General features: G+C 39.9%; 1 protein-coding gene and 1 long non-coding RNA gene across 6 annotated transcripts in view; one reads left to right on the forward strand and one right to left on the reverse strand.

Annotated features, from left to right (window-relative positions):
- LOC308475523 (uncharacterized protein) overlaps positions 1-12,421 on the forward strand; it is a gene marked incomplete at its 5' end in the record, with an annotated part of 89,785 nt that overhangs the window by 46,341 nt on the left and 31,023 nt on the right. The gene's annotated exons all lie outside the window — the stretch shown is intronic.
- LOC308475526 lies at positions 9,488-11,201 on the reverse strand. The gene is made up of 2 exons (XR_013985290.1): positions 10,850-11,201; positions 9,488-10,381 (listed from the first exon to the last, which is right to left on the reverse strand). It is a non-coding gene; the product is annotated as an uncharacterized lncRNA (long non-coding RNA).

Below are 12,421 nucleotides of genomic sequence, written 5' to 3' on the forward strand. Positions count from 1 at the left end.
TATTCTTTGCAAGACTAGACATGACTAGGTGTTTGATTGTCAAGTTGCTAAATCACAATTCATACCTCTTTCAAGATAAGATCCCTTTGAACAATTCTTTCCAACATCACTGCAATAGATCTGCTAGTGCGGGCAGCTCCTAAATGTTGAATATTTCCTGATTTAGGCAATTAACTTGAAATAAGAAAGCAAAATACAAAGTGTATCTTATTTATATGTTCATTCAGTGGTATCTGTTTATCTTATATGTTCTATTTCATAGAAGAAACCTTTGGTAATTTTTTGCACATAAAGAACCCTGTTTAAAATTGTCACAGCCATAGGAGCCAACTGCTAGGGGCCAGAGGGGCTTCACTGCCCCAATACATTATTTGAGGGGGCAGTGCCATTCAAATGGTATGCGTGCACCGCATCATGTGATTTATTATGGCAGACGGGGCTTACCTGCCGCTCCTATATTTTATTCAAGTTCACAGCCATATTGTTCCATCTCAAAGAGGAGTGGCAGGACAGGCAAGCCCAATAATACGAGTGAAGTCTAGTGATAAAGTCCAGTCCAGTCAGCCAGGCAAAAGATTGCTTGCTGGTCAAGACCCTGGATAATTCCCTTTGGGCACTGTTGGCTAGAGAGCTGTTGCCTCAACAGTATACTGAGGTCTTGTGAAGATTGGTTGGCTAGATATTTCCTATTACCCTTCCCCACCCCTTTGTTGAGAAGCTGCCTATTCCTTTAAAACACAGTTACCCTGCTCTCTAACCAGGGTTAGACCAAGGATATATTGCTGCATCAACAGCCTATAAAGCACTGCCAACTCCATCTTAACATGGGGCTGCAATCTTGTTTGTACTCATCAACTGATTTTACTATTAAAATCGTTCAGCCTGGACACTGAGATCCAGCACCAAGAGCATTCTGGTGGTTCCCACACTGTGAGAAGTGAAGCTAAGGGAACCGGGCAGATAGCCTTCTTGGTAGTGGCACCCTCCCTGTGGAATACCCTCCCTTCAAATTTCAAGCAGATGCGTAATTACATAACATTTAGGAAACACCTGAAGGCAGCCCTGAAGGAAGCTTTTTAAGGTTTAATGCTTTATTATGTTTTTATATATGCTGGAAGCTGCCCAGAGTGGCTGGGGCAACCCAGTCAGATGGGTGTGGTACAGATCAACAACAACAACAACAACAAAACAACAATATGGGAATTTAGAGGCATGCTTCTTCTGAACTGGGGTGGGACAAACAGGGAGGGCTGTTTACCTACATATCCCAATAACTTGGAGCATTTGGCTGGCCATTGCATCAAGAAGTTTTGATCCAGCATTGCTATCATGCTATGATATGTTATGTAACTACAATTTCATGTTTAACATGCTTTCAATATGAAATTCTCCAAATGCATTTAAATAATGTTTTTTTTAATTGAATGAAGGCCTTTTGAGGTCTTTGCTTGGAGAGCAGTCTTTTTTTATTGCAACTGAAGGGTTTCCTTTTCTTGGCAATTTATGTCTCCCTGGTTAAATATTACTAGATAAGTAAATGTTTCCATTTTCAGATTTGCTTCATAGTATACTTTTGTACTCAAGATCCGTGTACTTTAGGGATCACAGAACCTTGGGACTCCAAAAAAAACCCCAGCACACAATAAAGTGTAACCTTAGTTGGACAGACTGATGTTAACCAACTTTTCTATTCTAAATACAAGAAAGAGACTAGGCAAACAATCAGAGGACTTGATAGCTGCAGTCTTCAGTCTTTTCAGATCCAGGAACCATCTTTAACCCAAACATTCCTTATTTTTTTACCATTTATTTGTACAATGGTAGTACTGCTGTTGCAATTCACCAGTTCAAAATGAATGGTTTAGAGTATGATAATGTTCAGACAGAATTTAACCAAACTCTAAACTCCACTGATCTTTCCAAATACTAAACTTTGTAGTATGTTCAACTCTTAGCTTTCAGAATTTGACTTGTATTTCAGTTATAACGTACTCACATGGATAATTTATTACATTTCTGGAACTTTATCTCAGAAATCCAGACTAATCTCAGGTATTATAAGGGGCCTTTGGGAATTGTACTTTATGTCTGCAAAGTGTTATTATAAGCCACAATAAGATTAGGCTTGGAATAGTGAAAACACATGAGAATATAACATCCTCATATTGATATTGTTGCATGCCACCCCGATCTCTGAGTGGTGTGAGATCTCAGGGGTTCCAGGCTCTTACCCAAGGTTTTGTTGCCTTTGGAATGAGGCACAGCGGAGACTGTGGTGTCTTTATGATATATGGTTTATTTACGCATATACACAACCTGAGGCTATGATGGAGGGGTTCACAGGGTCTTGCTTCCCTCAAAACCACAGCCTTGGATTCAAACAGAAATCAAACATCACTCTGACTCTCTGGCTTCCCAGCCTGTTGCTTCCAGCTTTTATCTCACCTCACTCAACTCTCCACTCTAGTGTTTGTCTTTCTAACTACCAGCCAGTTTAGGGAGGGGGCCCACCCATTTGTCCTCTAGTGCTGAGCCACTCCCTTTGGTTCTTAAGGGCCCATAACCTAGGCTATCATCCCACCAGAATTGAAATCCTTGCTTACATTTAGAGACTTGCTGGATCCATATGATAAAGAACAAATACATGTTCTTGTTTCAAGATAGATATCTGTCTTAAGATGTACTTCCAACAGTATTTTCAAACACAAGGGCTTCCAGTTGGGGCATTATGCCCTATTCCCCCTCCTGGCCTTCTACGTGCCTTTTATTTTCATTAGGTATAAAATTAGATTTTAAATACCAGGGTGGAAGAAAAAGAGATCTGTCTCTTGTAATGTGTGTAACCTTTGCCCTTCTTTCCTCCTTGAACCCTGCCTGCTTCATCCTTGTGTTATGTCTTGTCAAATCCAGTTTGTGTAGCTTTCAGATGGGATTACATTCAGTTTACCTCTTCCTTCCTTATAGAAATACTTTGAGAATTGCAATGATTTTCTTTACAACAAGATATAATTGTCAATCAATGAAATAAAGATATAAAAGATACACAACAACAGAAGAATAAATAAGGAAAATTTCAAACCAAAAGGATACTTAAGAAAAAGTTTCAAAAACCATTATAGTTTTCCACCTAGTCATATAAAATTGAAGATTATATCACTGCTAGAAACTATGTTTCTACACGACAAGTCTTAAACCTACACTCACGCACAACATTTTAAGTATAAATATAATATCTTCCAGTTAATATGACTGTTAATATTCTTGCTGTTGCTGTAAGTAGCCGCTTTGTTCTGTATACTTCATACAGTATCACTTACTGTAGATAAACATAAGCCACAGCAGCAAATATCTTGGATAAAAGTATATTTAGTATTAACAGTTCATTCGTCTTGGGAAGCATGAAAATTATATTGAATGAAAATACTCTATAATAAAATTATGGTGGACATAATCCAGTCAAAAAAGCTTTTAAAATTATTTAGTGGTACACAAATGTTTACTGGCTTTGCTTGGATCATGTTTGTTATGTGTGACATATATACATATTTCTCTCTATACAGCAAATATTATAAAGTCTATAGAATCCTTATGATTCAATAACCTACATGGATGTCACTTCAGTATTGGAAATTAACATACAAGCTGAAACTATTTTGTTGCATATACAGGTAGTAGAAAGCAGCAGCCGGCTGTAGCTTCCCTATGTTTGCAGACTCAGCAAGTAAGCATTTATACTCATCACATCTGAAAGAGTTCCTAGAGTCTGGACTCAGAAGTGAAGAAAGATATAGCATTCTTTCCATCAGAGACATCCAAGCACAAGACATGCTAAATGACAAGAAAGCTAACAATGGCACTCTCTTCAGTTCTTTGTTACATGAATGACTGGCCTATGAAAATAAGTTCTATCATCCATCTGATAGTCATAAGGGAAGGGGACATGGCTGCATTACTGAGCAGAGCAGAAGTCTGGCAACCTGGGTGGGGATATTTCTGAGATGTCAACACCTTGCATAATCCTCATGGCTTTAATTCTGTGTAATGGAGTTGGGATAGATTTTGAATGTTTCACATGCTTCCGTAGAAGTTTAGTGTGAAGCTCAGAATCTGCTTTCAGTAAAGCTGTGGCTTAAGAATTGTAATGTTAATGTAAACTCTTTTGGAGCAGTTGTTAAGGAGCCATTAGAAGTACTGTTTAGGCTTTTCATGACTAATCTCCTAAATGCTGCTGAAGATTATGTATCCTCCTTAGTAAATGATATATATATGACACAAAACTTTTAAGAAACAACTGTCAGATTAGTTGGCTTTAGTATGCTATCAAGCCCTTGAGGGGAAAAGGCTGCAAAGGCTCTACAAAGCTATAAACTACACAGTATACTGAGGGTTGCTTTTTCTGTCTCTTTAAAGAGCTTCAGATCCCTAACAGAGCCCCAATGTGCAGGTATTTTCTCTCAATCAGTGCTTCTTACCACAGCAAGGGAGGAAGTTGTGAATACGAAACAGCAGCTTAGTTTTCAAAGAAGAGTTCAATCTCTATATCTGTTAATTATGCACCTCTGTTTTATGTAGTGTGCCATCTGCTGACTGAAAAGATAATAGTTTAGTTTCCTACTGCCTCTACTACTGCTGTCATTAATTATAAGCATGTAAAGATATTCTGGGACAAGAAGCTACAGTTAGAACTGGATATGGAACAACTGATTGGTTCAAAATTGGGAAAGGAGTACGGCAAGGCTGTATATTGTCTCCCTGCTTATTCAACTTATATGCAGAATTCATCATGCGAAAGGCTGGGCTGGATGAATCCCAAGCCGGAATTAAGATCGCCGGAAGAAATATCAACAACCTCAGATATGCAGATGACACAACCTTGATGGCAGAAAGTGAGGAAGAATTAAAGAACCTTTTAATGAGGGTGAAAGAGGAGAGTGCAAAATATGGTCTGAAGCTCAACATCAAAAAAATGAAGATCATGGCCACTGGTCCCATCACCTCCTGGCAAATAGAAGGGGAAGAAATGGAGGCAGTGAGAGATTTTACTTTCTTGGGCTCCCTGATCACTGCAGATGGTGACAGCAGTCACAAAATTAAAAGACGCCTTCTCCTTGGGAGAAAGGCGATGGCAAACCTAGACAGCATCTTAAAAAGCAGAGACATCACCTTGCCAACAAAGGTCCGTATAGTTAAAGCCATGGTTTTCCCAGTAGTGATGTATGGAAGTGAGAGCTGGACCATAAAGAAGGCTGATCGCCGAAGAATTGATGCTTTTGAATTATGGTGTTGGAGGAGACTCCTGAGAGTCCCATGGATTTCAAGAAGATCAAACGCATCCATTCTTAAGGAAATTAGCCCTGGGTGCTCACTGGAAGGACAGATCGTGAAGCTGAGGCTCCAATACTTTGGCCACCTCATGAGAAGAGAAGACTCCCTGGAAAAGACCCTGATGTTGGGAAAGATGGAGGGCACAAGGAGAAGGGGATGACAGAGGACGAGATGGTTAGACAGTGTTCTCGAAGCTACAAACATGAGTCTGACCAGACTGCGGGAGGCAGTAGAAGACAGGAGTGCCTGGCGTGCTCTGGTCCATGGGGTCACGAAGAGTCGGACACGACTAAACGACTAAACAGCAACAAAAGATATTCTGAGTACTGTTCCCCTGCCAAACTGACCCACAATCTTACCTCGCTCTTTCTACTTTAAACTATGAATTATATTTATATAATTCAAACAAGGATTAACTACATCTTTTTATCTATCTTTTTTTAAAAGCTGGTTTGGAATAAGCCAGTAATCAGCTTCAGCTTTGGGGCTTATACATAATGGCCACTGAATGTTCAAAATTCAGTCGAGAAAGTCACATTCCCTGAAACAGGTTGAGTATTATGCATATTGACAAGAAAATGTAGTTGAGATATTTATTTTTCTTATTTGGAGAACATGCATAAGAAAAATGATACTTATTTTTCACTAATATATGTATTTGTATGCACACTTATCCATTTTGTATACTTTTTTATTGAAATGCACTGCAAAAATTTTAGAGAAGGTTTTGAAGATAGTTACATTTCAGTTCACACACTGTATTGTTATAGGAAGTGCTATTTAGGTATGTTCACATTAAAATGTGAACTGAACCAAATTTCTTCCCCATTCCTACTGGAGTTAAGTCTTATTGACTTTAATTTCTTAGAATCATAGCATTATAGAGTGGGAAGGGGTCCCAAGGGTCATCTAGTCCAACCCTTTGAAATGAAGACATCTCAACTAATGCATCCATAACAGATGGCCATCCAACCTCTGCTTAAGACCCCCCAAGGAAGAAGAGTCCACCACCTCCTGAGGGAGCTCCACTGTCAAACAGCTCTTCCTGATGTTTAGCCGGAATCTCCTTTCTTGTAACTGCTTTGTCCTAGTCATGTAATGATTCCTCGCCCACACTGATGGACCTGTTCAAATAAAACATCCCTCCCCCAGATTCTATCCAAATTAAGGGAGGATTGAGAGTGGATCTTGGGTTTGCAGGTTTTTCTTTCCTGCTCCTCCCTTTCCCACACTTCATCCGCCCAGGAAGAAGTTGCCAGGGAAATGGGTGGATCTTGCAAGTGGGAACTTTCATTCACAGCACACCCTGTCCAGTTAGTATTCCAACTCTATTCCAACTCATTAGAATTCTATGATTTTGTGACTGAAACTCTGGGGAACTCTGTGAGTCAGTGAAAACAATACTAAGCTATATGGACTAATAGTCTTACTCTGTATGAGGCAGCTTTTTATCTTCCAAAAACTATGGTGCCAGAGGAGGCTTTAAATTGAGAACAGAACCAACATGTGGACAGAATGTAGTTCTTGAGCAAGGAAATTCAGAAGTGAGAGCTATTGTTCACCTCCAGGTGGTGCATTGTTTTGCACTTTTCCTGTCATTGTTAATACACACAAACACACACTGATTGATTGTAATAAAACCTCTAAATGGTTTACTAAAAATATTAAAATTATCAGCAGTAAAAACAGTTAGTTGTGCTCTTTAGCTTACACAAATCAAGTAAGGTAATAAATAAACATAACAGACCAAGAAAGGACCAGTTATGTATGTATAGCCCCACAAACTCAGACATCAAATCATTGACTGGAAATAAAGGGACAGTTAAGTCCAGTCGCGAACGACTCTGGGGTTGCAGTGCTCATCTCGGTTTACAGACCGAGGAAGCCGGCATTTGTCCGCTCCGCAGACAGTTTTACCGGGTCATGTGGCCAGCATGACTAATCCGCTTCTGGTGCAATGGAACACCAACACCAGAGCAGCGCATAGAAATGCTGTTTACCTGGAAATCCTGACCATCATTTCATTGTACCATATTTATTCTTACCAAGCTAAGGCAAACCTTAAAAATATTATAGTTCTTCTGAATAATTATTGCACAAATAAAGTAGTGGAATCTGAAATCCAGTTTTATTAATGAAATCAAATAAGTTATTTCACGGGGGTTTTTCCTAGTCTGCGTCTGCACTGGATTTAAAGTAGTTTTAATTGCTTTTATAAAAATGAAATCTATTTACATGCATTTTGCTGTTGCTATTTTATTGTTAAGTTGCTTTAAGATTGTTCATAGGAAGTGATTCACAAAATAGAAATAAATAAAAATTATATCCCATTCAGTCATGCTTGCCAATTCTAGAATATGAGTTTTAACTTACTGGCTTTTGAACTTAAACATTACATTTGGAAAATACTCAGAACTGGTAAAAATTAATAGGATTTATAATCCTGTCTTTATATTAACATACTGTATGTACGGTAATAATACTTAGCCAGATATAAATTACAGTGGTACCTTGGTTTGCAACTGCTTTGGATTATAACCACATCAAACTCAGAAGTGCGTGTTCCTTTTTTTAGATTACAACCCATTTGGGGGGGGGGGGGAAGCCCCATTGGTGAAAGTGCGCCTTGGGTTACAACCTCTTTTGGTTTACAACCGGACCTCTGGAACGGATTATGGTTGTAAACCAAGGTACCACTGTATATGCTTCTTTATCTGGTTTTTAATGTCCTTGCAATTATGTTCCTGTAATAAATGCGTATTTTGGTTAAATTATTGAAGTTCTGTTCTGACTTGTTGTGTAGTCATTGTCATTGGGCTTAAAATATTAGAGCAGAACTTTCAGGGAGTAGGCTGGGGGAAGTTGGACATCACTATGTCAAAGGAGGAAGAGAGGTGTTTTGTTTCTTGCCAAATCTCAGAAGACTCCTGGTGATGTATTTAGTAGCTACTATTTTATAATAAGTAGGGACTGATGGCAGAATTTCCCTTTTAGATTTGAAGTACCAGTACAGTGGTACCTCTAGTTATGAACTTAATTCATTCCAGAGGTCCGTTCTTAACCTGAAACTATTCTTAACTAGAGGCGTGCTTTTGCTAATGGGGTCTTTTGCTGCTGCTGCGCCGCCGGCACACAACTTCTGTTCTCATCCTGGGGCAAAGTTCTCAACTCGAGGTAACTCTTCCAGGTTGGCGGAATTTGTAACCTGAAGCATTTGTAACCTGAGGCGTTTGTAACTCGAGGTACCACTGTATTAAAAAAGAAGCGTAGATTTGGTCCATAAGAAGTCATGACTTAGGGTTTTTTTAAAGCAGGAACTTGCCAGAACTCAGTTCCAGCACCTCTCATTGCCATTATAAGAGAACAAGGGAGATGTTTATGGTAAGTTCAGGCACCTCTTTTTCTAGAAAAATAGCACTGGATAGGAGTTACTATATTAGCACAATTTTGATTTTGTGTCATATATCCACTACGACACACAGAACTTGCTTGTCAGTTAAATTAAAGGTGTTGTTCAGTGAACAGAATTCTATTATTTGCTCTGGAAGCTGTAGATTGGCTGTAAAAGTTGAGAACATATGGGAGCTGGAATAGCTCAGTTGGTAAGAGCACGAGACTCTTAATCTCAGGGTTGTGGGTTTGAGCCCACATTGGGCAAAATATTTCTGCATTTGTAGGAATCTACAATTCTGTGATTCTGTTCTAAGAGACAGGAAGCACAAGTTTCATTCTCTTACTTTCTGATCCATGTTTTTCTTTTCCAATGTCTAAATCTGTAGTCAGATTATCAAGATCTCAAACTAGAGAGAGAGGGAGAGAGAAATTCTCCATCGCAGATGTTTTGATTTTCACATCAGGTGTTTCAAAGAATGAGGAATATGAAACATGAGTCACTTGTATTTCCTGTCACCACCTCTGTATGTCATGCATCTGAAGCTATTCAAGGTCACACAAAAAAACCTCTTCTTAGTTATGGACTCAGCAGTAAGTCTTGGATAAATTGTTATTTCTCAATTTCAGATCTGCATCTGTAAAATGGGAATAATAGTGGCCTCTTTCTCAGGAGTAATCAAGAGAAAGATAATAAAACTGTTTCCACACAGCAAAAGATCTCTGTTATTAATTAGAATTTTGTTATAATAAAGTCAGTGAGACATAACCATTTAAATCCATGTAGTTCACTTTAATTAGTTATTTGTGTTGGTACACCAGACCATAAAGACCAGGTGCAAGCCTTACCATGTTTACTCAGAAACAAGTCCTATTTAATTCAATGGGGCTTACTCCCAGGTTTAGGATTGTCAGCATAAACAATACTGTAACAAATAATAACTTGCCATTTCAAATCTGAAGCTTTCTGCTTTATGAACAGTATATAACTCTACTTGTATTATCTAAGAAAAGAAATGATATTTTAAAATTGCTTGTTGCCTAAAACTGGTTATACTGGAAATCAGCGTTAGAAACTGAGATATCAAAGCCAGGAGCTAAATGGCACCTTAAACCTAGGTTATGGGCGCAATAACAGAATGTCTAGGTGCACTTTTTTATAAGAAGAATACAACGCTGAAAATAAATGAACTGCAGCTAAAATACTCTGTTCATTTTTCACATGGTCTAGTCCTTCCCCTGCCCACCCTCCTAATATTCTTAAGAGGGTCTCTTCTCCAGTCTTCAGAGAGTAGCTGGAAGTGGGGAAGCAGAAAAAGGTCCCCCTTTCCTCCCACTCTGCAGTTTTAATCTGAAGTCTTAGGCGCAGTACTGCTCCCAGAGCTCAGAAACTTCTCGCACTAATGAAATTCCGCAGCAAAATGCGCCTATTTTGAAACTATTCAACCCACACATGTGGGCACCTGGAGGCATAAATTACAATTAATGTATCCTCTCCTACCCATTAAAACCCATCCCATAGCTTGTGTGTCACTAATGCATGGATAACTGGTGAAATCCACTGTCTCAAGGTAGGGTTGCAAAGCTGGTGCATCAGCCTATGCTGACGCAAGGCAATCCTGGCCACAGCTGAGCCTCCCAGTTAGCAGTGTGTCCAGGAGCACACCTGTAATTGTGGGGATGCAATGGTTCCCCGACATGTAATGAGTATGGGTTGCTCGTGCGTAAGTTGCCGCCTCTCCTGGCTTTGTTGCCTTGCTAAACCTTTCAGTCTGGGCAGCCCTTCACTTCGTGGCTGCCTCAGTCGCTAGCAGAATCCGTCAGTGGGCGTTTCTTAAATCTCTTCCAACATAAAAGTTGTTTGACACCCAGTCTCCTCCTACTCTCTCTGCGCGGAAGTCTTCACGCAGGGAGGGCGTGGGTAGCGGAGGACCCGTGCTCTCCCCGCTGGTGTCCAGTGAAGAGTCCTGGAGCCCTCTCGCCGATTCCCCCATCAGCCCCCCTTTATCCCTGGTGTTGCGCTGATTTGCTTCCCCATCTGCGGAGCTGCCTCTCTCCCTGCTGGGCCCTTCTCCTGCATCATTTGAGAGCCTTCCCTCCGCCTCTAGCTCCGATGTCAGTTCCCTGACAACACCCAAGCAGTTATTGTAGTGGAATCCATCCAAGACTAGCTGTAATACTTCGCGCTTTAAATTGCCACAAGATCCTCATGATAGTTTTGCTGCAACAGACTAACATGGCTAATGGAATGTTTCCCTTGATACTATTCTGCTGTTTGTTTTCATTACTTAATTTTGTTACTTGATTTCCGATCAAGACTCTTGATCTATAGACGATGTTGTAAAATGCCAATGCTGTGCACTGTTTTCATGATGCCAAATACAGTGGTACCTCTGGTTACAAACTTAATTCGTTCTGGAGGTCTGTTCTTAACCTGAAACCGTTCTTAAGCTGAGGTACCACTTTAGCTAATGGGGCCTCCCACTGCTGGCTCCCATTTCTGTTTTCATCCTGAGGTAAAGTTCTTAACCCGAGGTACTACTTCTGGGTTAGCCGGAGTCTGTAACCTGAAGTGTTTGTAACCCGATGTGTTTGTAATCTGAGGTACTACTGTATATAGGACCCATGAGGAGAGTGTGGGAATATTATAGTTCTCTTTGAGATTTTCCTGACAATAATTACCATAATCCTAGCATAAAGATAAGGAGAGTTTGTTGAGCAAAGGTTATGTGCATTATAGGGCTACCCTGTAAGGACAGCAGAAGGCAAATAATGTGTGCACTGCTTCAAGAGGCAAGTGTAACAGTGAGTCAATGGTGGAATCCACACACATATGAAAAAACGCTGTGAAAATGCTTTTTTAAAAAATCATTTTGAAAAATACATTGAATTTTGCATAGTTCTCCATCTAGTTTCACACTTGTATATTGCAATTTACAAAATATTTAAAACATTTTATTTGCAGCTGTATAGCTGAGTCCACTATCTGTTTTCCGTGTTTCATGTTGCTGGCTCGGCATACTGGGTGGCTGTCATTTGGAGGAATGTATATACCTCTTTCTGCCTATCCTCAAAAGAGGCAGCGTTGCAACCCAACTGTGCCCTCGTTCACCCCACTGAACTTCCTTAGAAACTAGTCTTGTAACTTGGTCCTTACAAAGAGGGCATACTGAGCAAGATTTGAGAGACACAAAAAAGTCCCGGGTTGCAATCGTACACTGACACAGGAGTAAGATCTACTGAACTCATTGGGACTTAACATCTGACTAGACAGGTAGAGGACTGAACTGTTGGTTTTATTACCGCCTTTTCTACAGCTGCTGCTTCCAGATTATTATTCACCTTTCTTGACAACAAGCTAGTAGGAGAGTAGACAGCCCACCAACCTAAAAATTATACTCACCAGTAACTACAGTGAAACCAAAGAAACCTGCACAGGGACCAAACCTTGCAACATATCCAAATACCTACTCAAGCAATATTGTTACAGGACCTAATGATATTGTGCCTGGCATCATGGCTTATTCACCTGCTCATTCCAATATGATATGTGATATCATCTACTAGAGATGCCTCTCTACACAGAAGAACAAACGGCTACAAATCTTGACACCAGAAACAGCAGTAGCCAGAAACCATTATGAGAACATGTCAACATGCAGGGATATAACTGTCAACGGAATTTCCAAGAGAGACTCCAGTGTGC

This window comes from Podarcis pityusensis (genome assembly GCF_964106645.2).
Source record: "Podarcis pityusensis genome assembly, chromosome: 4".
Classification (NCBI taxonomy): domain Eukaryota; kingdom Metazoa; phylum Chordata; class Lepidosauria; order Squamata; family Lacertidae; genus Podarcis; species Podarcis pityusensis.